At 42.9% G+C, this 25,370-nt stretch overlaps 1 long non-coding RNA gene and 1 pseudogene across 2 annotated transcripts in view; one reads left to right on the forward strand and one right to left on the reverse strand.

Annotated features, from left to right (window-relative positions):
- The window catches only part of LOC138849718 (uncharacterized), a 184,901-nt gene that overhangs the window by 143,792 nt on the left and 15,739 nt on the right, over positions 1-25,370 (forward strand). For both annotated transcript variants that reach the window (XR_011388811.2, XR_016234282.1), the window contains one exon: positions 7,206-7,292. This is a non-coding gene — a long non-coding RNA (uncharacterized LOC138849718). The remainder of the gene's footprint in view (positions 1-7,205; positions 7,293-25,370) is intronic.
- LOC149126833 (ATP synthase F(0) complex subunit g, mitochondrial pseudogene) lies at positions 20,428-22,404 on the reverse strand (annotated as a pseudogene).

Here is a 25,370-nt window from a genome sequence, read left to right on the forward strand (position 1 = left end):
GCCAGCCGTAGCAGCCATTTCGGGGGTGAACCAGTGGAAAGGAAGACCTTTGTCTCTCTCTCTCACTGTCTAACTCTGCCTGGAAAAAAAAAAAGTGTGACTAGGATACAGGAAGTTCACGATACTGGTGTGATGGAGCCTGTAGGCAGAAGACCAGCTCATCTTTCACAAGAGAGACCATCAAGAGACAACAGTGTAGAAATGCACGTGGCAGCACACATGGACGCTCTGGTGTGTTGCATCAGACAGCCCAAAGCAACATAAAGAATGGCTTGAGGGGCTGGCACTGTGGCGCAGCAGGTTAAAGCCTTGTCCTGAAGCGCCGCCATCCCATATGGATGCTGGTTCTAGTCCCGGCTGCTCCTATTCCGATCTAGCTCTCTGCTGTGGCCTGGGAAAGCAGTAGAAGATGGCCCAAGTCCTTGGGCCCCTGCACCCATGTGGGAGACCCAGAGGGAGCCCCTGGATCCTGGCTTTGGATCACCTCAGTTCCAGCTGGTGTGGCCATCTGGGGACTAGCAGATGGAAGATCTCTCTCTCTCTCTCTCTCTCTCTCTCTCTACCTCTCGTCTTTCAAATAAATAAACCTTTCTAAAAAAAGAAGTTCTTGATTTTGAAAATTACAGTTCCTTCACGGTTCTAGAAGAGGGGCTAGGGATAAGATTCTTCTGATTTTACACCATTTTGGGGAGATAAAATATCTAGCTTTGGGAACACTGCCTTCTTCTTGGAGAGCTGATGGGATACTCAAATTTCAGGTATTTCAAAAATGGAGGGCATATCCGGAAAGCTTCTAGAAAGTGTAAATTATATTTTTGTGCAAAGCTAAATATTTATTTATTTGAAAGAGCTACAGAGAGGCAGAGGCAGAGGCAGAGAGAGAGAGAGAGAAAGAGAGAGAGAGGGAGAATCTTCCATTCACTGGTTCACTCCCCAGATGGCTGCAATGGCCAGAGCTGAGCCATTCCGAAGCCAAGAGCCAAGGGCTTCTTCTGGGTCTCCCACATGGGTGCAGGGGCCCAAGGACTTGGGCCATCTTCTACTGCTTTCCCAGGCCATAGCAGAAGAGCTGGATCGGAAGTGGAGCAACTGGGACTTGAACCAGTGCCCATATGGGATGCCAGCACTGCAGGTGGTGGCTTTACCCACTATGCCTCAGCACTGGCCCCATAAATGAATAAATCATTTTAAAAAAAGTGAAGAGGAGGGAAGGAGCAAGAGCTAGACAATATATGAAGTATCCTGCTGTTGAAAGTGCGGAAGAGGTGAGTCATTCAAGAAACAGATCAGTGTGGCAACTGGGGTAATTTGCTTGGTCCTAAAAACTGGGATGAGACAAAGTTAAGAAGCATTAATTAACTTAATTAAAATTAATCAAATTAATTAAGTAAAGTTAAGAAGTATTAAAAGACACTCAAAGCTCAATGAACTAACTAATGCCCTGTCAAAAGCAACCCGAGAACCAACCCTTTATGCCCAAGAATAGCATGCACCGTCTTGAGCGTGGAGTTGCGGGCGGTGTGGGTGTGCTCTTGTGTGTGTGTGGGCAACAAGTGCACAGGTCCTTTTCCTTGTGCAGATTATTTGGGGATCAGTTAAAGTGAACTAAATAACGTTTCATGTACAGGACCGCCCTATGTGTGTTTTCTTTTCAAAATACTGACTTCCTTTTATTCCATTGGAGAAGGAGACCCATGAGGAGCCGAAGGAGGAGGGCGCTCCCTCTTGATGAATACTAATAAGGGAATCAAGGGACACAGTGGCACTTCAAGTTTCATCTCTCCATTTCCTAGAGGCGCAAACCCTGCAAGTTGTCACCTTGGTGTATTCAGAGGCTTTTGAAGCACTGGACTCCTCCAGAGAGAATGTCAGCCCCAGCCCTGGGCAGTTTTGACAAACAGAGTATATATTGATACATGATAAAGTATGCTAGAAATCACCCCAGCGCTAAAGGCTGCTATAGTTTTAATATCATCATTTGAATTAACAAGCATTCTGTGGAGAAATAATGAGCTTTCATTATTCAGAACATCATCCTTACCCGGGGAACTCAGAAACCATTAGCTCTTGAGAACTTAATGAAAAGATGATAAAGAATGTTTTAGATAAAAGTTTGAACGGGCACACTTGATCACAGAGGTAAAATATTAATGTTTGCTTGGATGATGGATTGGCTTGGCTGAGCAAGGCTCGTGGAAGTGGTGGGTGCCAAGTGTGTGGCCAGCTCACTTGTGAGCGATGATGTGGTTGTCAGTCTCAGAGAGCTGTGCTTCTGAGAAGGCTCCTGGGCTTACAGCATGGCTGGGTCTTCCAGCCGCATGCATGGGAAGCAGCTGAAGTAGCCTGGAAAAAGAATGTGGCAGCACAAGGTGCGTGCGTGATCAACAGGTGAACGTGTTCTGAATCGGCGCTCCACACCCATGTTCTACAGTCTCTAATGTATCCACTAAAAATAAAATACTGGGGCCAATTCTGTGGCACAGTGGGTTAATCCTCCACCTTCGGGGCTGGAATGCCATATGGGCGCCTGTTCAAGTCCTGGCTGCTCCTCTTCCAATCCGGTTCTCTGCTATGGCCTGGTAAAGCAGTAGAAGATGGCCCAAGTCCTTGGGCCCCTGCACCTGCATGGGAGACCTGGAAGAAGCTCCTGACTTTGGATTGGCACAGCTCCAGCTGTTGTGGCCGATTGGGGAGTGAACCAATGGATGGAAGACTTTTCTCTCTGTCACTCTCTGTAACTCTGCCTCTCAAATAAATAAAATCTTTAAAAATACTGGAGTTTACTTGATAAATATTTTGTTTTCTTGTAGTCTGGCCAAGAGACCAAAAACACCTTTTTAATTAACTTTTGAATTTCTCTGAAAGGCAGTTAGACAGAGAGATACAGACTAAGAAAGCTTTCTTCTGCTGATTCACTCCTCAGATATCTTCAATAGCCAGATCTGAAGCCAGGAACTGGGAACTCACACTGGGTCTCCTACATGGGTGGCAGAGACTCAAGGACTTGAACCATCATCTGTTGCCTCCCAGGATGCACATTAGTAGGAAGATGGATTGGAAATGCAGAACCAAGATGCAAACGAGGTGCTCTGATATGGGATATGGGTGTTGCAAGCCATCTTAACTTTGCCCTGAATGCCCACTCCAACGTTTTATTAGTAGTAGTAGTATTGGTATTGCTTTAGTATTATTGTAACCCTTATCTTCTGCTACAGTAAACTCCACCAGGTGCTTTGAATGGCCCATTAGACCATTAGTGGGGTCTGGCACTGCGGCATAAGTTAAGTCTCCGCCTGTGGCTCCAGCATTCTATATGGGTGTCAGTTTGATTCCCAGATGCTCCCTGCTGATGGCCTGGGAGGCAGTAGAAGATGGTCCAAGTGCTTGGGCTCCTGCACCCTTGTGAGAGATCCAGAAGAAGCTCCTGGACCCTGGCTTCAGATAGGCACAGCTCTGCCCATTGTGGCCATTTGGGGAGTGAACTAGCAGGTGGAAGACCTCTCTCTCTCTCTCTCTCTGTAACTCTGCCTTTCAAATAAAACTAAATATGCCCTGTTTTTTTTTTTTTAAGAATCCTGGTGTGTTCTTAGTCTTTTTCCCCCATATGTTCGAAAGCATGATTAGCATAGTACATTGTGAATGTGGTAGATTGGTGCTCAACATTCTTCGCACTCTTTTTATAACGTACATTCCTGTACCTTTTATCTAAGGTTCTGAGTATAACTTACAATCTGTAAAAGTTGATGAATTAGATGCACTCATGTAAGATTTGGAAGGTGAAGGTAAGGCTGAGGTTGTGTGCTACTTGGTTGTCCTAGCAAACAGAAATGCATTGGAACTGGTTTTTTCTGAGCATCAGTAGAAGTCTTGACAGCTGTTGAGCTGTGGAGCTGGTGTGGAAAGGAGTGCATTTTGCTGGCACAGAGCAAAGCAGCCTTCTTGACTGGGGCAGTGCTGGGGAGGCTCAGGATGTGGCAACTCCCCTTTAGACAAGAGGCTTTCAGTTCATAGAAAGAGCGCCTTTGGTAGTTGGGTTTTGTGACTTGATGAGTTGATATAATTTTTTTAAATCCTTTTTTTTTTTTTAAAAGAAAGATTTACTTATTTACTTGAAAGGCTGAGAGAGAGAGAGGGAGAGAGAGAGAGGTCTTCCATCCACTGATTCACTTTCCAAATAGCCACAATGGCTGGAGCTGGGCCAATCCAAAGCCGGGGGCCAGGAGCTTCTTCCGGGTCCCATGCGGGTGCAGGGACCCAAGCACTTGGGCCATCTTCTACTGCTTTTCCAGGCCATTTTGGAGAGCTGGATCAGAAGTGGAACAGCCGGGAGTTGAACTGGTGTCCATATGGGATGCCAGCACTGCAGGCAGCAGCTTTACCCACTAAACCACATCACCAGCCTGAAATAATTTTAATATTAGTTTGGGTGTCTCCCATGGGCCCATGGATTGAAGGCGTGATCCTCAAAGCTTTATGTTAATGGTTAATGGCGATTCAATCCCCATGCGATGTGTAGGAAGTGGGCCCAGGAGGTCTTTAGATCACTGGGAGCATTCCCTTGGAAGGTAGTTCTCCAGAAAAGGGTGGTTATATAAGCCTGAGTCAGTGACCACTGCTCTTGTCCCGTCCTGGCTCTTCTCACTTTGTGATCCTTCATATATTTTCTGCCTCCTTCCACAGCCCTCAGCAGACGGCTAAACCAATGCATGTATAGTGGGGCCAGCCTGATATTAGACTGCGAATCTCCAAAACTATGAGTCAGAATAAACCTTTCCTAGGTGGCTCTTCTCAGGTACTTGTTATAGTGATGAAAAGCTGATAAACACAGGAGTCATTCCTGAGATCTAGTGTCGAGATTGCGTGCTAATAAAACACGGACCATAGAAAACTGGTGATACATTGGCTTCTGCTCGACCAGCTAGAGTGGATTTAGTTCTTTGCCGTTCAAAGTATCATTGTACTTGCTATTTAAAAATAATAATTAATTAGAAATTTTCTTAAGTCTAAGGAGATAATAGAGAAGGATTTGTGACAGGTAAAATGTATTATATAGGACATTTTATTCATCTTTATTAATTACATAAAATGATACTTAGAATTATCAATATGCATTTTACTTATATATAGGAAGAATCAATAACCAAGAACCTTGGCAATGAAAAAAGCCTTTATGTTACTGTCAGTGGGCTGCTTTTTTAGAGAGGTAAAAGATTGCTTTTTGGTTAAGTTGTGTGGTAAGTTTGGCCATTGTTACTGAATGTTGGCCCAGGACAGTATTATTTCTTGTTTTAAATGGACATCACTAGAGTAAAAACCTTAGAACAGTGAGTGAAGGATGTGTCTTAGGAAGCATTTCTGATGCTGGTGAATTATCAGCATCAGAAGGAAAGAACAGTTAGCAAAGTCCTGTTGGGTACAGCTCCTCTCCCTGGCTACTGGGTCAACCTGAAAACAACCCTGTTGGGTAATGATTCTTCCTGCGTCTTTGAAACGGGTATTGAAAAAAAGATAAGCTGTGGTTTTGCTTAATTAGTAAACACCAATAAACTGCCCTATAACACAAGGTTTTTTCCATTGCCACCCAGCCATTAAATAAAACTGGACTGGAGATAAATTCAAGACTTTTTTCTGTCTCAACATTCTGTAAACAATGTTCCACTGTTTTCTGGGGCTTAGGGCTGTATAAAGAAATCTGAAGACAGCATTATTTTTATTCCATTTCAGGCAGTGTTTCAGCCTTCTTACTTTATACATCCATTTAGGGAATGCAACTGGATAACAACAAAAAAATGGTACAGGCCGTTGAGAGGACATGCCAAGGAGCATTGCATGCTGGGAGGTGTAGTCTTTACAGTGCATTCTAGGAAATTGAGTTTTTCTTGTGCTGCATGGGCTCAAAATGAGCTATACTTGTGGGTAGGATAAGATTCAAATTCTGTCTGAAAAGATTTGTCTTTTTATGAGAATGAATACCAACAGGAGGCTTGCTGAAAAATACTACACAATTATGAGAAAATATCATCCCCTTGATTTCTCAGAAGAAGGCAAATATTTTACCATTTTGGGTTATAAAAGAATATTTTGGAAAACACTTGAGTGTTGTCAGTTGGTACTAAGTACTATAGCCAGACTTGTTCTTAGGTATTATTGGACCATGGGAGGTGAATTATGTTCTTACTACCATTTTGTGGTGTGGGGGTGTGGGGTGGGGTAGGGGAACAGTGCTACTCCTTTTCCTGGAAGAAACATTGGCACATTATTGATTGCTTATCCTTGAACCAGCTCCTTTGTCCTCCTAATAAGTGCCATTTTCTTCCATATCCTACTGATCAATTGCCAATTGATCTTAGATTTCAACATTTTTATGGGCTAAATTCAGATGTTGAAGGTTTAACCCCAAGTGCCTTAGAACGGGACTTTATTGGGAAATGGGATCTTTAGGAGGTAATTAAGGAAAATTAGGTCACTTGGGTATCCCTACCCTAACCTGACTCACATCCCTATGAGAGGAGATTCAGATTCCCCACATATACTCACAGAAGGACCATGTGAGGACTGGGTAAGAAGGCAGAACCAGCACATTGATTTTGGACTTCCAGCCTCCAGACCTGCGAGAATTTCTGTTGTTCAAATCACCCAGTCTGTGATATTTGGCAACGGCAGCCCCAGGCAAATACTACAAACATTATTTTGAATATTGACTATTTTTTTTTGCCTTCATTTCTTTATATTAGTGGGAAACTGAGAAAGGCTATCTGGAGGTTGACAGGCGGATGCTATTTTTATTTTTAATTATGAAGTATTTTAAATAAACAAAAATCAAAGAATAATAGAATAAACATCATGGTATTCCACACCCAACTTAAAAAGTAAACCATTACAGGTTCAATTAAAGGCCCCACACCCTAGGTCTGTTCCCCTCCCTCCCCAGTTAGGATCATTACTCACTTGGATCCCAAACATGTCATTATGTTTTTATAGTATATGTTTGTATTAATCAGAAAGTCATAGTGTTCTCTTAAACTATCTGTAAATATTGAACCGTATTCGTCCGTCTAACTTGTGTTTTGCTCTGAACCCTGTGTTCACACTGAGAGCTCTCAGTCCAGGTCTATAGCTCTGGTTTGTATGTTTCAGCTGCTACACCTTATTTGTTATGACTATTTCACAGCTTACTCATATGTTTTCATATTTTCATTATTTAGCATTGCTGCTATGAATATTCGTGCAGACGTTTCTTTGGGCACATGGACAAGAGCCTCTCTGGGTCTGGAGTTGCTGAGTCATAGCTTGTGAGTAGTTTCAAATTTGCTACACAGAGCCCATCATTTTGAATCCAGTGTACCCATGTATACTCCCACTAGCTGTGGCTGGGAGCTCCTGTTATTTTTATAACACTGCCAAAACACTGTGTTGTCAGAAGTGGAAAATTTTAATCAATCTGATGCTGTAAAATACCATTTATTTTGAGTTTCTATAGTTAGCCTTGAGGTTGAACTTTGTTTTTAATGCTTGTGATCATTTAAACTCTTCATATGCTTTCGTTTCTACTTGCTTGCTTCTCTTTTCATTGTTGATTTTTACAGTTTCTTTATGCATTTTAAATTTAAAGCCATTGGCTTATATACCTCTTCATCCTGGTTTGTCTTAATTCGTTTTGTGATCCATAGAATTTTTCTTTTCCTAACTCTATTTAAGTAAGCTATCTTGTAGATAGTCTTAAATTCTGAGAAAATCGATTCTTGCTTTTTACTTGAAAAGCTTTTATTTTCTAATATACAAATTGGCAGTTACCTTTAAAACAGACTAGTTAACTGACTTGAGTTATTTAATATTTACATTGTTACAAATTCTGAGTAGCAATTGAGGAAACACAATCTATTCATAAGACAATTATTTGTAAGGATTACATCTATATATTTAAAATAAGGTATAATAATTTTTTATTAATCTTCTATCTTAAGGGACAATTGTATTTCTTTTGTGAATTAAATACTTTATATTTTTTATAGTGGCTAGGTTCATCTGATTATCTCCATGATGTCAATTTTTACTTACTCATGTGTTTAGCCAGTATTTACTGTGAGTAATGTTGAGGATTCACTTGAATCCAAAATACATTACAGTTCACAGTGGTATTTTAAATGGTTCATAATTGAAGATTATATGTGAATCAATGGCATTCTTCTTTATATTAACCCCAACTGCAAATTTAGTCCATCTTGATTTTTACTATTTAAAAAATTATTTTTTTGGCTGGTGCCATGGCTCAATAGGCTAATCCTCCGCCTGCGGCGCCAGCACCCAAGTTCTAGTCCCAGTCGGGGCGCCAGATTTTGTCCCAGTTGCTCCTCTTCCAGGCCAGCTCTCTGCTGTGGCCCGGGAGTGCAGTGGAGGATGGCCCAAGTGCTTGGGCCCTGCACCCACATGGGAGACCAGGAGATGCACCTGGCTCCTGGCTTCAGATGGGCACAGGGTGCCGGCCATAACAGCCATTTGGGGGGTGAACCAATGGAAAGGAAGACCTTTCTCTCTGTGTCTCTCTCTCTCACTGTCTACTCTGCCTGTCCAAAAAAAAATTATTTTTTTGCTCCTGTTTATCTGAAAGGCAGAGACAGAGAAACAGACAGATCTTCCATCCTCTGGTTCACTCCCCAGATGCCCGTAACAGCCTGGGTTGGACCATTCTGAAGTCAGGAGCCTGGGGAAACACAATCAGGGCCTCCCGTGTGGGTGTTGGGGACTCAGCACTGGAGCCATTATCCTCTGCCTCCTTGGGTGTGCCTTAGCAGGAAGCTGATCAGAAGTGAAGGAGCCAGGACTCCAACCAGGAACTCCCAAATGAGATGTGTCTTAACCATAGTGCTAAATGCCAGCCCCTTAAAGTACCCTTTTTAGGCATAGTTTTAGGTTCATAGCAAACTGAGCAGAAGATAACAATTTCCCATTTCTCCTCGTTTTAAGGTGTTCCCCATTACCCCTGCCCACACAGCTTCTCCCATTATCAACAACCCCCTCAGAATGGCATGTTTGTTACCCCTGATTCTCTTACATCGACACATCAGTCTCACCCAAAGTGCACAGTTTACATTATGGTTCATTCTTGGTGTTGGACATTCCATGGTTTGGAGAGATAAGGACACACCTCCATCATTAAAGTCTCATGTAGCATAGTCCCCCTGTCTTAAACATCCTCTGTGCTTCGCCTAGTAATCCCTCCTTCCTTCCTCATCCCTAGCAACCATAATCTTTTCTGTCTCCATAGTTACACCTTTTTGAGAATACCATGTGGTTAAAATCCTGTTGCGTGTAACTTCTTCAGATTGACCACTTTCACTTAGTAATTTGCATTTTAGTTTCCTCTCTGTGTTTTCATGGCTTGGGACAGCTCATTTCTCCTTAGCAGTGAATAATATTCCGTTGTCTGGATGTGCCACAGTTTTATCTGCTCACCTACAGAATGGCATCTTCATTGCTTCCAAGTTTTGGAAATAATGAATAAAGTCATAAGACTCCAAGTGATGGTTTTGGTGTGGACCTACGTTTCCCACGTTGTTTCTTTAACCAGCTAGCTAATTATCCAAGGATGTACAACTGCTTCTTTGCAGACTGTATTTTCTTTTTTAAATTATTTTTTATTAATATAAAGAGAACGGATTTCATAGGCACAGTTCTAATAACATAATCATACTTCCCTCCCTCCCCCTCACTCTCCTCCCATATTATATTTTCAACCAAGATATTCAGTCTGCTGTTGTCAGGTGGACTTTTCCCTGGTTCAGAAGAAAATTTATTGGTATCTTAAAGAACAAGCAACAAGATTATTTAAAAGATAATTTTTTTTGTTATTAGAAAAGGAGCCAGTGTTGAAGAGCAGTGAGCTAAGCTACCACCCACAATGCTGGCTTCCCATATGAGCGCTGTTTGAGTCCTGGTTGCTTCACTTCTGATCCAGCCCTCTGCTAATGTGCCTTGGGAAGCCTCAGAAGATGGCCCAATTGCTCTGGCCTCTGAACCCATGTGGGAGCCCTGGATAGAGTTCCCTTGCTGTTGCGGACATTTAGGGAGTGAATCAGCAGATAGAAGATCTCTCTGTGTGTCTCTATCCTTCAAATAAAATAAATAAACCCTTTAAAAAAAACTAAATCATAAAACAACTCTAGTTGTAATATTTCAAATCTTTGACAGATTTTATGAGTGAATTTCATTTTAAAACTTCACTGTTATCTTAATAGCAAAAATCCCTTCGTGTTAACTCATTTTTATGTAATGTTTCCAAATTTGATTTGTTGGGGCCATGCCACCTGCAGTGCTGGGTGAAGTCCAGCACTGGGCACTGGTTGAAGTCCCAGCTGCCCCTCTTCTGATCTAGCTCTATGCTATGGCCTGGGAAAGCAGTGGAAGATGGCCCAAGTGCTTGGGCCCCTGCATCCTATGGGAGACCCGGAATAAACTCCTGGCTCCTGGTTTAGATAGGCTCAGTTTCGACTGTTGTGGCCACTTGGGGATTGAACCAGCTGATGGAAGACCTCTTTGTCTCCCTCTCTCTGTCTGTAACTCTGCCTCTCAAATAAATAAATCTTCAAAAAAATTTGACTTGTATCAGAAAATCCTCCCTTCAGATTCTTCTGGGCCCTAGGGCATCAAAGAGGTTGCGTCTATGAATTTAACTTGTTGTCAAATGAATTGTATTATCTTGGCTGGAGCAATGGGAAAGATCTTCAAAAAGGTCATGGAAAATTCACATTATGAAGAAAGTCCATGCATGGATTTCAGAATTGTTTTTTGCACAAAAGTGAACACGCTTTAATTCAATTTTTTTCCCATGAGCTTTTGCAAAGTGCCTCGTATTATTTGCAAAAGAGACTGTAGGAAAGATCTATTGTCCAGCACACAGTCTACGTGCTGTGGACATGCACTCTGTGGGGTGTGAGGGTGCTGAGAGTGATGGGATAGTAGGAGGGAACAGACATCAAGGGCACGAGACAGCAAGGAAGGAGCAGGCAGGAGGGAACTTGAGCCAAGTGGTGTGAACTTGAGCACAGACAGGTATGAGGTGTTCGTGGAAACAGCAGTCTCCGTCTTAGAAATCCCAGCTGGGCGCTTGCCTGTTGCTGCAATAAAAGTCATGCACAATAAATGAAGAAAAATATACAAAAGTTTACATTTTATTGGGTGTGAAGCTCTGAAAGAGCTGTTGCTGACCAAGAGTGTAAGGACGGATGCGCGAGACTGAATGCGTGGATCTCAGAGAAGAGAGGCTTCCGTTTTTTGCCTATGCTGTTTTCTCGTGCTGTCCTCTTGATCACATTCTGTGGCCATGATGGGCCCCAACCAACTGCAGCAGCAGAAGAAACTCACCTGCCTCGGAGCAGGAGGAGAGGGGGTGCTAGGGCCCTAAGCTTAAATCTCACTGGGTAGGGATTGCTATCCACTAGGAATAGGAATGATGGGACATGGGGAAAGGGAATACACTTTGTATCAATGCTCTTGTCAGTGCTGTTTGCTAGCAGACACATTTAGGTAAATATTGTTACCTAAAGAAGTGTTATCTTCTGGGGATCCTTATCATAATTTTATTTTAAATTTGAACAGCTGTTGTTTAACTACCACAGACCACAATTTATCTACAGCTTGGGGCCATAAAGTTAGCTTTAACACACTCAGTTTCTTTTCTCCCCCCTGTATTCGATTTAATTTCTGTGCATCTGACACTCACAAGCTATGTACTATTTACATATTTCAATATGTAATTTTGCAGCTCCCATAAGTACTCAGGTGCTACAAGTAGAAGAATAAATACAAATGGAAGTTCCCAATGACAAATTGCAAAAGGAAGGGAACGGGACGCTTAGGTTTCAGTTACATGTAAAATATTCTGAACGATGATAGTTCCTTCAGGACAACAAAGCAGGTTTTTCTAGGGTGGTTGGTTTATTGTGACTGTAGGGGAAAAAAAAGGACTTTTTTTGGCAGTGACACCCAGCATACTTATCTGAATTGAGCTCCAGGGCTTACCATACAGTAAGGGAGAGGGAGAAGGTCGACTTTATTTAAGAAATCAACAAATGTGGTCATTTCTGAAAGCCGAATGCTTTCTAAAATAAATATTCGCAGTTTTTCAAGCATGGGATTTTAGAAACTGAGGTTACAGTTCCAAACAAAAGCAAACTCTGGGGAAGTGAGGGAGGAAATAAAAAGTCACTCTTGGGGAAATTTTAAGAAAGGGTCTCTCGTGAGCCACTGTACCATATTTATCGCGGGCGCTTTTGTCAGGCAGGGCATGAGCTAACCTAGAACTGGAGCAGTTACTGGACAGAAAATCAATTCTGGTCAGGGTTGGATCGGCCCAAGACTTGTTCTTTGGTTTTAACTACAGCATCTGGAAACTTCTGAGCAGAGGTCAGACGACTAAAGAAAAGCTCTCTGTTTTTGCACAAATTCCCACAAGTACGGGGACCCTCAGACTGCCATCGCTTTTCCACTTCTCCAAAAGCAACATATCTGCAGCCGTTCCTAACAGCCCTCGGCTTTCGAAGTCGTTCAGGGTGATCTTTCGGCTTCAGCTCTTTTGAATCCTCGCTTGCTTCATCGAAGGCCCAGAAACTCCTCCCTGCGTCAGGAAGAGCAGGCCCCAGCGCTCCGTGATTCATCATCGCTGATTTGATGACTTCGTGTTCTGGCAGCAAATGGTTGGGGCTGAAATGATCTCACAGCGGCTCTCACACACATTATTAAAACCAACAAGTGCAGGAGAGTCACTCCCTTGTTCTAAAGGCGGAAACAGAAAGCCGAATCCCAGTGTCGGGTTTGATTCCTGGGCCAGTATTTTCTCACGGAAAGGAGAATAGATCAAATGGGAGAACAGAAGCCATGAGAAAGGTGGGAGAGATTTCCGGGGTCTAATTTGGGAATTTGATTTTTGCATGATGCAAATGACTTCCCCCCAGCACAGTTTAAATAGTGAGTAGACCTTTGCCTTAGACTTTTCATTGTATCTTCTTCCAACATAGGCCCTGGCATTGGGAGCCACTGAACATGAGACCAGTATTCTGGAGGGGACCCCAAATTTCCTGAGAAACTTTGTCTCTGTGAAAATACTAAGCTGATTTACAAACCAAAGATGGTGCGATAAGCTAATCACCACCTGGCATCTTCCTCTGACTGTTTCAGGGCCTGACAAATGGTAATTAAGGAAGCCTCCCCACGCCTTAGTGGGACAGATAAGAGGGGTAATTTCAGCACTTCTGAGATGCAAGGCACACCATCTCCTTGTCCTACCCTCTTCTCAACAGCTCTCAGATTCTCGACACAGGGGACAAATGAAAAAAAAGGGAAGGGAAGGGAAGAAAAGGCTGCTGCTCATAGAAGTCTAAGGGAATAGGGCTGTTCCCTGCGAGAGCAACGTGGTGTGGCCATGGGGACATCTCTCCTCCCGCCCCAGGAGCCAGCAGAGTTACTGGTGGGCAAAGGGAGGATCTTGGTGCTGTTTTATCCTGAACATATGGGATCCGGCATAACAGCTGGTCCATGGTCCACAGTGATGCTAGGCGTTAGTGGAGAAGAAGGGACGCGGTGATGGCTTCCTGCCCGGCTCTTCTGCAGGTGTCTCCCGACTGACCATGGACCCAGCCCAATCCTATCATTCTCAAGCTACTTGCCCTGATTCACCACACACAGGCTGTGGCTGTGGGTGCTTATCTGACCAGTGTTTAACTAAGGTGGATCATCTTTCTTAATCTGGTTGGTCCACTGACAGTTGCTTTATTATTTTATTTTATTTATTTGAAAGGCAGGCAGAGTTGCACACAGAGAGGGAAATGAGAGAGAGAGAGAGAGAGAGAGAGAGAGAGAGAGAGAGAATGAGTTCTTCCATCTACAGGCCCACTCCTCAAATGCTGCACTGGCTTGGTCTGGTCCAGGCTGGGTCTGGTCCTGGTCCCAGGACCCAGGATCTCCTTCTGGGTCTCCCACACGGGTACAGGGGCCCAAGCACTTGGGCCATCTTCTGCTGCTTTCTGGGGTGCTTTGCAGGAGTTGGGATGGAAGTGGAGCCGTCGCCCATATGGGATGCCGGTAGTGCAGGAGCAACTTTACTCAATACGCCACGGCACCGGCCCCCTACACTCGCTTTTTAAATATGTTTGAAAAAAGGGCTCCTTAAAATAAACAACATATTGCCTTTCTAATTCTTTTATGAGGTATGAAAGTCAGCAAGCGTTTTATCTTAGGATGCAAATATTTATTTGGAATAAACAAATCTGTCTTTCCTCTTAAAATAGATGTATTTAAGAGAATTGTTGAACATTTTGAAATCTACAGATAGTGGGGTTTTCACAAAGTTCACAGGGAATGCATATTGTGCAGAAACCATGCATGGATTTCAAATTTTTTTGCCCAAAATAAACTTACCTTTATTTTTATTTATTTATTTATTTTTGACAGGCAGAGTGGACAGTGAGAGAGAGACAGAGAGAAAGGTCTTCCTTTGCCATTGGTTCACCCTCCAATGGCTGCTGCGGCCGGTACGCTGTGGCCGGCGCACCTCACTGATCCAAAGCCAGGAGCCAGGTGCTTCCTCCTGGTCTCCCATGCAGGTGCAGGGCCCAAGGACCTGGGCCATCCTCCACTGCACTCCCAGGCCACAGCAGAGAGCTGGCCTGGAAGAGGAGCAACTGGGACAGAATCTGGCGCCCCAACTGGGACTAGAACCCGGGGTGCCGGCGCTGCAGGTGGAGGATTAACCTATTGAGCCGCGGCGCCAGCCTAAACTTACCTTTTAACTATATTTTCAAAGACCTTTTTGAATATATTCAGCTATTATTGGAATTATTCTACAAACTATTAACTCAGATCCAAACATTGTTAGTATCTTTTCTTAGGTGAAGAGACTGCTAAGAATACACGAGGGGCTGGTGCTGTGGCATGGTAGGTAAAGTTGCCACCTGCAGTGCCAGTATCTCATATGGGCATCAGTTCAAGTCCCAGCTGCTTCACTTCCCATCCAGCTCTCTGCTATGGCCTGGGAAAGCAGTAGAAGATGGCTCAAGTCCCTGGGCCCCTGCACTCATGTGGGAGACCCAGAGGAAGCTCTTGGCTTCGGATCAACACAGCTCTGGCCCTTGCGGCCATTTGGGGGAAGTGAATCAGCGGATGGAAAACTCTCTCTCTCTCTCTCTCTCTCTCTCTGCTCCTGCCTCTCTGTAACTCTGCCTTCCAAATAAATAAATAAATCTTAAAAAAATAGAACACATGAAAAAGCATTCTACTATTAAGGAGTGTGTGTGTGCAGGAGAGAGAGAAAGAGAATAAATGAGAATGAGAATCTGATGTTCAGAAGATGAACTGTGCAGGACATTAATGAACTAATTTTTAGCCATATTAGAGATTACCAAAGATCATGCCATAGTAAATTTGGCTGTGGAGACTAAGAGAGCTTTCATGATAGCTTAATGAATAGACCTGCTATGTCATAGACTTATTTGGGTTAACAGAGTTTGGAAGTGATATTTTGTTGTCCTATGGACCACCTTCAGTCATATATTTAATGCTGTATTTTGCACCTATTTCTATATCTCAGAAGATGCATCGACTTGACCTGTGCAAATGATATATGTTTTTGGTTGTTTGTACATGCTTCAAATACAAAATCATTTATTTATAGGTCATTTAATATAAATGATAAAGTCATTTAATATAGATGATATAGAGTGTACAAATTTCAGTAGATCATAGACACAGTCAAAGACTTTATTTAAAAAATATTTATTTATTAGGCCAGTGTCGTGGCTCAATAGGCTAATCCTCTGCACACCCAGTTCTAGTCCCGGTCGGGGTGCTGGATTCTGTCCCGGTTGCTCCTCTTCCTGTCCAGCTCTCTTCTGTGGCCTGGGAGTGCAGTGGAGGATGGCCCAGGTCCTTGGGCCCTGCACCTGCATGGGAGACCAGGAGGAAGCACCTGGCTCCTGGTTTTGGATCAGCGCGGTGTGCTGGCCACAGCGCGCCGGCTGCAGCGGCCATTAGGGGGTGAACCAATGGAGAAGGAAGACCTTTCTCTCTGTCTTTCTCTTTCACTGTCCACTCTGCCTGTCAAAAAATATTTATTTATGTATTTGAAAGGCATAGTGACAGAGAGAGAAAGATCTTCCATCTCAAATGGCTGTAAAAGCCAGGGTTAGCCAGGCTGAGGACCAGGGGCCTGGAACTCTATCCTGGTGTCCCATACAGGTGGCAGGGGTCCAAGCACTGGGACCATCATCTGTCATTTTTCAAGGCACATTATTAGAGAGCTGGATCAGGAGTGGAGCAGTCAGGACTTGAACTGGCATTCCAACTGCTGCACCACAACGTCAGACCTTCTTTTAAAGGAACTTGAACAAGTTAGCCTGCCACAGTTTCATAAATGTTGGCAGAAGACATAACATTCTTGGGTCCAAAATAAAGGATTTTGTTAGTCATAGCAATAACAGCATCCAGAATTTGTGCTAGTTCCCTAATCCTTGAAAAGGCAACATAAAGAGGGCCAGGTAGCACTTACCTATGCAGTAGGTTGCCTGTGGGAGAAGAATCCTGAATTCAGTCCTTTTTAAAAAATTTTCAGATTTTTCCATTTACTTAAAAGACAGAGTTACAGAGAGAGAGAGAGAGAGAGAGAGAGAGAGGTAGAGAGGTAGATAGATAGGTAGAGAGATGATCCATCCATGAGTTCACTCCCTAATGGCTGCAATGGTCAGCACTGGGTATGGATGAAGCCAGGAGCCATGGAGGAAGCTCCATCCTAGTCTTCTACATGGGTGGCAGGGTCCCACAGACTTGGGCCATTTTCTGCTTTCCCAGGTGCATTAGCAGGGAGCTGGATCAAAAGTGAAACAGTTGGGACTAGAATTGGTGCCCATTGCCGGTAACAGCTTAACTTGCTGCAGCCTAATGCCAGCCCTGTGAATTCAGTGTTTTAGAGTAAGCAGTCAACATGCCTGCCCTTTGCATTGGAAGGAAACATTATCCTTATTATACTGGACCAGAAGCCCTGTGCTATCCAAAGCTGCTAGCTATGCAAGCATCCCTTAACAAAGAGAGTCGAGCACAGAAATGTTAGACTCTTGGAAGATTGCTTTCTAAAAATATCCATGCTTTGTTTCTAAACTATCCCTGCTGCTGGCAAATTCAACCTCAAGTATTCCCCTCCATCTGCCACTCTGATTAATCTGATCATTTGAGGATGGGACCAAAGCCATTCAACTTATCTCATGCAGCAGTGAATCACAGTTATTATCAACAAGACTCCACGTAGCGGGAGGAAGGCAGCCTACAGTGTTGAACTCAGAGTGACCTCAAGGGTCCTGGACTCAATATGCTGAACAAAGCCCACGAGTGATCCAGATCTACCTTAGAAAGCAGAGTGGTGTTTGCTTTTAGGTTTTTTTTATTATTAAGATTTATTTATTTATTTCAAAGGCAGAACTAGAGTGAGAGTGAAGGAGAGAGAGAGAGAGAGGGAGAGAGAGAGCGCTCCCATCTGCTGGTTCACTGCCCAAATGGCTGCAATGCCCATTGCTGGGCTGATTCAAAGCCAGTAGCTTCTTCCAGGTCTCCCATGTGGGTGCAGGGTCCCAATGACTTGGGCCACCTTCTGCTGTTTTCCCAGGCCATTAGCAGGGAGCTGGATCAGCAGTGGAGGAACTGGCACCCTTTGGAGATGCTGGTGCCACAGGCAGTAGCTTTACCCACTATGCCGCAGTGGCAGCCCCTCTCCTTTAGTTTACAAATTGGCTTTTCTCCTTGACCAAGGTGTTAATCCAGACGTTGCAGGATGCACTAGAGATTGCACAGACTTTGCCCTCGCCCACAGGGAGGATGCGAAGGAAAATCTACTTTCACCACCACATTTACTAGTGAGTTGCAGCTGACCTGAATGACTTCCAGGGCCAAGATGTCATTGTACACTTCAGCTGAAGTCAGGTCAAATATTTTATCACATGTTCTAATTGCTTTACTACCATGAGAATGGTCTCTAACTTCAGGGTAAGTGTTTAGTGGATAGATAACTCCCATAGAAGGTTCCTTTGAGTAACTAAGGGTATGCTTATAGGCGAGAATTCTGTAGTCATATGAAAGCTGTGTGACCTATTGGTGGCATCACCTTAACCTCAGGAGGTTACTTGTGACCTCCTTCCTTGCTGTGCCCCAGTTTTGGTGCAAGTCACTGTTTCCAGAGGGGAGGCAAGTTAATGCTGGCCTCCACACATGGTCTATCTGGAAAGAAAGTATTGCTTACAGTTTTGGAGAACCCCAAAATAGATTCCACATCAATTTGGGAACACAGATTAACAGTGCTTCTGGTTTAGCCATCCAGCCTCAGGAGATTGGTCACAATTCCCCGATGGTTAAGATAATCAAGTTCAGTTACTGTGGCCACACTGGACACAACGATTTCAACACATGAATCCTGGGAGACAAGTGAGATCCATAAATAATGCAAATTCAAAAGATTTGGCTATAACTTTATATAATTTGGTCTTTCAGAGAAGCTAGGAGAAGGGAAAGCAAGAATATAGTCATGACTTTCATTATATTAACCTAGGTATTCATCATTTCTGGTTCTTCTCCTATGTTGTTCTGGAGCTGAGTTTTCATCTACGGTCATCTCCATAGCCCAGTATAGCTTTGCTGCTCTCTAGTTCCTTAGTGCTGTTGTTGGCAGACCTATCACATTCCTCTGTGTAACAGGTACAGTAGTCAATTATATCCATATTATAGCATTACTCAGCTCAGTGGACATCAGTTTCCAAAATGTGATGTGAAGACCAGATGGTACCTGCACGTTGCAGAGGAGAATGTAGCTAGAGAGGAACCGAACTGAGGAAGGCCGGATATTCTATCAAGAGTGGTGATTACGCCTGATCTGTGTCCCAAGGGGAGACATTATATTTGCTGCTCTGTATCGTAAGCAAGCTTGAGCTTACCATGAAGGGAGATACCACTTATGTCTTCCAAGACTATTTGCTCTGTAAACATCCTTGAAAAGATGGTCAGAAACAACCTCGACCACATTCTGTGTGTCCGTCTTCAGTGTTACTGCTCTCTTCTCTGTTACTTCTAATTTAAACCTCATTTCTTCACTGCTTTTCCTACTTCTTTCTTTAGTTCCCAAAATGTATTCAGTTCATTGTGTTAATTCCTGTATCTTCTCTGACCTCTGGCATCTTACTTGAACTCTTCTTTACAGGGGCAATTGATTAATTACATATCCAAAACTTATTTTATATAGAAAGATTTATTTAATAACTATAAATTTCATAAATACAACTTTTGGGTTATAGCTGTTCTTCCCCCATACCCTCCCTCCCACCCCCACTCCTATTCCACCTCCTACTCTCTCTCCCATCCCATTCTTCGTTAAGATTCATTTTTAATTATAAACAGAAGATCAACTCTATGCTAAGTAAAGATTTCAACAGCTTGCACCCACACAGACATACGAAGTATAAAGTACTGTTTGAAGACTAGTTTTACAGTTAATTCTCATAGTACAACACATCAAAAATTTTGATAATATATTTTCTTTGATTTTTCCTGTATTTTACAGCAACATTTTGGTAGAAGGGTGTTACTTCATTTGCTACTTCTTTCTAATGATTTTTAAAGAAATAAATTATTTTTTTCAAACCATAATGTATTACTTAGACCCATGAATGACAATAGTTACAATGCTGCTTAACTATCTACAGGCTATTTTATTTTTGCAAAGATAGGTACTAAAAATCACAAAACCAGGCAAATTAATAACATATCAAAATTAGACGTAAAATGTAGATCATGACTCTCTCATCCACTCTTTCCTACTGTTAAAGATGTCACAAACATACAGACTTACAGACTTAAACCATCACTCTGCTTCTCGCTCTTGTAGAGGCCATATCCAACTTCTCATAAAGTACACCAACATTTACAGTTAGAGCTGTTGTTAAAGGGGTCATACTGTGATTTTAGCAAAGAGAAATAGTCCATATTTATCACTTTGGTAAATTATATTATTATTTTTCCTACTATATTAAGTTCTGGTTTTCTGAAGATTTTTTTCCCTAGACTTTATTGGAAGTAAAGCTTGCATATTATATATTTCAAATCTTCAAATTAAAATGTTGTCTCCATGTGTATGTGTGTGTATATTTATATGTTTGTATATATATATTCATATATCAAGTTGATGTATTCACATATATACTATCGAAGCTAACTAGGTGTAAATTTGGAGCTGTATTAATATATCGAAGCAAAATAACTTATTAGCAAGAAAAATTATGGCCTTCCATGTAGTATCTGAGAGAGAAGCATTTATTTTTGACATATTTTATTCAGATAATTTTCTCATCACACATGGTCCCAAACCATTCAAATAATAAATCAACTAAAATCAGATATTAACAATTAAACACCATAGCCAATGATGCCATGCTCACTATGATTTCTCTGATGTAAAAACATATCCGCACCTCAGTGGCCAGCGGACCATTCAGCACAGCTTCCTTAAATGTGAGCTGTTTGAAACTATCAGTTGGAGCACTGTTGACTATGTTTTCAGGCTCTGAATAGCTGTAGGGATCTCAGCAGGGTTTCGAGGAATCAGCTCAACCTTGGTGTGCCGTCAAAATGTGGCCAGTTGAGGCTTTGAGGAAGTTACAGCAAGGTTCACCAACACTGAGGTCTTCTCTAAGAGCTTACAAAGTGAGACCTGGTTCTAGGTTGGAAAATTATTTGTTTATGTGTTTATTTGAAAGGCAGAGATACAGGAAAAAAAAAACAGGGAGGAAGGAATGGAGAGAGAGAGAGAGAGAGAGAGAGAATTTGAATCTTGATCTTCGGTCCACTAGAGCACTCCTTGAATGCCTGGGACAGCAGGGGCTGGGCTGAGGCTGAAACTAGGAGCTGGAAACACAGTCCAGGTGTCCTGCATAGGTGGAAGGAGCCCCACTACCTGAGCCTCCACCACTGCTTCCCAGTGTCTGTATTAACAGGAAGCTGGAGGTGGGAATTGAACTGAGGCACTCTGGTATGGGATGTGGCCATCCTAACTGGCATCTCTTTAAAAACGTTTATTCATTTTAAAATTTATTTGAGAGGCAGAGTGGAAGATGGGGGGATGGGGGAAGAGAGAGAGAGAGAGATCTTCCATCGGTCCAGATGTCCACAACGTCCTGGGCTAGGCCAAGCCAAAACCAGGAGCCAGGAACTCCATCCAGGTCCCTCATATGGGTGGCAGGGACTTGAGTGCTTGGGCCATCATCTGCTGCCTCCCAGGTGTATTAGCATGAAGCTGGGTCAGAAGTGGAGGTGGAACTTGATCTCCAACAGCACTGTGAAATGGGATGTGGTTGTCCCAAACACTGTGCCACAACACCTACCCCGGTAACCAGCTGCTCAACCTCTAGCCCAAATGCCTGCCCCATTCTTATGCTTTTTAAAAATGGTATTTTGTGCTAGTTCATTTCATATAATACATTTCATCTTCCTTAGATAAAATACACTTTTTTCTGGACCAACTAATTATATGAGGGTAATTTTACAGAGGAGGCAAACTAGGTTTCCGCTTTGTAGGAGTTCTAGTTGATTTGGTGGGCTACTTTTTAGGACCCCTTCGTTAATTTCTTCTGTTCCAGCTGAGATTGCTAGCAAAGGAATGGCCCCAGTGCAGATGCTGTATACTTTTTCATGCTATATAAGTTTCTTATTACGTCATAAGAACCAACCCAATACTCGGTGGCTTAAAGCACAATTTTGTTTTAATTATTTTGAGTGATTTGGTCACATTCCTGAGTGACCAGCTGGTAAGCTGGCTCATTTATAAGTCTGTGGCTAGCTGGAGTTTGATTGATTTAGGCTGGGCTGTGTTGGAAGCAGTTTCGTTCTTTTATCCACCTCCTGGGACTAGCACACGAGTTGGAGTTTTTCCTTTTCATAGCCCTGGCAGTGGTATAAGAGGGCAAGGGAAATACACAGGACTCCTGAGAACTTGTCTTGGAATTGACGCACCACTATATTTGCCTTAATCTGTTGGCCAAAGCAAATGGGTTGAAGCGGCCCGTTACCTCTTTGTAGAGGAGTTGAAAAGCACATATAGGAGAATGTCGATATTGGGCTGCTGAACTGGGGCTATTCACACAATTTGTCACATTTTCTTTCTGCAGGTATAACTCATTTGTGTGATTCTCTGGTTATTCCTGTATTCACTGTTTTCCATGATCTTATGCTCACTGCTTCCAGAAATTTCCCATTGCCATCTGGCAGTCCTGCTCCATTAATTTCAAACAAGCTCAGACAGGTGGATCCTATGATGGCTTCACTCTTCTCCACATCCTGGTAGAGTCCTGCGATGCTTGACGATGCAATACATCCTGAGGAATGCATTGTTAGGCAAGGTAGTCATTGTGTGAACATCTAGAGTGCGCTGATACAAACCTAGCTGACATAGCCTACTGTATGCCAACTGTATAGCTACTGTATAGTATATAGCCTACTATATTCCATATAACTACAACACTAGCTATATGATATAGCCATCAGATAACATACCATTTATTATTGAACAGAATGCCGAATGGTGCCTGACTGTATTTACATCCTAACATAATCTACTCTAATTTGACTATGGGATGGCTCTAGAGACTTGCCTCTAATCGGATGTCATAAAAAACTATGACTGCTATCTTGCTCCCACACCCTCTCTCTCCCTGGTTCTTCTGGCCAGCCTGCCCTGGGGAAGCCAGTTGCCATGTGGTGAGCTGTCCTATGGAGAGGACCACATGGCAAGGAGTTGAGGGCAGCCTCCAGCCAATATCCAATAAGGAATTGAAGTTACTAGTCTAAAGCTTTCAACCTATAAGAGTTTGGAAGTGGCTTCTGCCCCAGTCAAAACTTCAGATGACTGTGGACCTGGCTAATATCTTGATTGCCTCTTGTGAGAGATACTAAAGAGAAGGGCTCAGGTTATCCATGCCCAGATGCATGGCCCACTAATATTATGAGACAGCAAATGCTGATCACGAAAGCTTGCAACTTTGAAAGGCAGCAGCTCATGCCCAGGGGACGGCTGAATTCACCTTTCACGCTGTGCCACTTGCTGTGGGGAAGTGTGTGTGTGTGTGTGTGTTTGGCTTGGCCTGAGATCTGTAATCAAGGGTGTCCTTTCTCAGTAGTTCGGTCCTCATTGCATTTGGCATCTCTTCCTTACATTCTGGTTTGATATTTGTTATCTACTTAAAGAAATAGCTTAGAGTTTTATTAAAGGCTTGTTAGAGAGAGGGTTCAGAGTTGCTTTTTCTGTTTTCTGTTTTATTTATTGCATCTGAGTAATATTTCCCCCTGCCATTATAAAAATCAAAGTACAGCTTCTGATTTTGTTCTTGGATTTTCCTTTTTTTAAAGATTTCTTTTATTTTTATTTGAAAATCCGAGTTACAGAGGAGGAGAGAGTGAGTGGGTGGGGGCAGGGAGAGAGAGAGAGAGAGAGAGAGAGAGAGAAAGAAAGAAGATAATCTTCCATTTGCTTGTTCACTCCCCAAGTGGATACAATTGACGGAGCTAGACCAGGCCAAAGTCAGCAGCCTGGAACTGTATTGCACATGATTGGCAGGGGTCCAAGCATTGGGGCCATCTTATGCTGCTTTCCCAGGTACGTTATAAGGGAGTTGGGTTGGAAGTAGAGCAGCCAGGACTCAAACAAGTTCTCTCATGGGATGCTGGCATTGCAGGCAGCAGCTTACCCCATTGTACCACAACACCAGCCCCAGATTTTCATTTTCTATATTTTTTTCAGGAAGCCCTTACTTCAGACTCTTGGAATAATATGTGAGACACTTAATGAACCCTAACCCAGTGATTTAGTAAAAGAACCATGGAAGCTTTATGTTGCACTCCTTGGACCAAGCATTCTTTCACGGTTCTGGTCTTGGATGTTCAACTCAAGAGGTAGTAAATGTTACCAAGAGCATGTGTTCTGGCATAAAATTGTGTTTTCACCCTAGTTTGGCCTCTTTCTCTCTCTCCCTCCCCTCCCCTCCCCTCCCTTCTCCTCCCCTCCCCTCCTCTCCCCTCCTTTCCCCTCCCCTCCCCCTCTCTTTTTTCTTTCTCTTTCTCTCTAGAAATTTTATTTAAATAAATATTCATTTATTTGAAAGAGTTACAGAAAGAGGGAGAGGGAGAGAGAGAGAGAGAGAGATCCTCCATCTGCTAGTTTATTCTCCAGTTGGCCACCAAGGCCAAGGCTATGTCAGGCTGAAGCCAGGAGCCAGGAGCTTCACCCGGGTCTCCCATGTGGATTGCAGGGGCCCAAGCACTTGGGCCATCTTCTGCTGCTTTTTTTCAGGCCTTTAGCAGGGAGCTGGATTGGAATATGGGTTGCTGGCATTGTAGGCGGCAGCTTTACTTGCTGGACTACAACACCAATCCCTTGACTACTTTCTTGACAGCAATAAAATTACCCTCAATAGATTTTATTTCTCTAATCTGTAAATGCTTTGTGGTATTGAGAACTAATATTGATAATATTATGAGGCTGATGAAATAATTCTTGCCAAGTGTTTAACACAGTACCTGCCAGATGGCAAGTCCTTAGCAAATATTAACTACAAAAAACAGCATTAATTGAATATTTATTGACTGCCCGCTATTGTGCTAGGTTACAGAGATATTAATACAATGTAATTTGCTTCGTTTTCTCAAATCATCACAGTGTTGTAAGTGGAATAATATTTGTTCATCACTATCACTTTCAAACATTGCCACATACTTTAGTTGTGTCATTCTGATAAACTTGCCTTTGAGATATTATTCCTGAGCTCCTTCTTTAACCAAATTTAATTGTCTGGTATCCTAGTTACTCCAAGATGTGGGAACTTGCTGTATCCCTAGGTCCTTGCAGGGGAAAATCAGATGAAAATTGCCCATAGACATATCTCACTTGACAATCCATTTAGATTATTCTCAATGATATATCTGTATCTTTTTTTCTTTTTAAAAATATATTTATTTATTTGAAAGGCAGAGTTATGGTGGGGGGAGAGAGAGGGGAGAGAGAGAGATTGGTTTTCTATCTGCTGGTTCACTCCTCAGGCCACAAAGTCCAGGGCTGGGTCAGGCAGAAGCCAGGAGCCAAGGACTGTATCTGGGTTTCCCATGTGGGTGGCAGGGCCACATCTTGAGTCATCTTCTGCTGCTTTCCCGGGTGCAGTATCAGGGAGCTGAATTGAAAGTGGAGCAGCTGGACCTTGAAGCAATGCTCATGTGGGATGCTGGTATTGCAGACAGTAGCTCAACCCACTGTACCACAATGCTGGACCCAATGGTAGGTCTATACTTTTTCTAAAACTATGGTG

The sequence above is a fragment of the Oryctolagus cuniculus genome, chromosome 5 (assembly GCF_051225735.1).
Source record: "Oryctolagus cuniculus isolate XC-2025 breed Fujian yellow rabbit chromosome 5, ASM5122573v1, whole genome shotgun sequence".
Lineage (NCBI taxonomy): Eukaryota > Metazoa > Chordata > Mammalia > Lagomorpha > Leporidae > Oryctolagus > Oryctolagus cuniculus.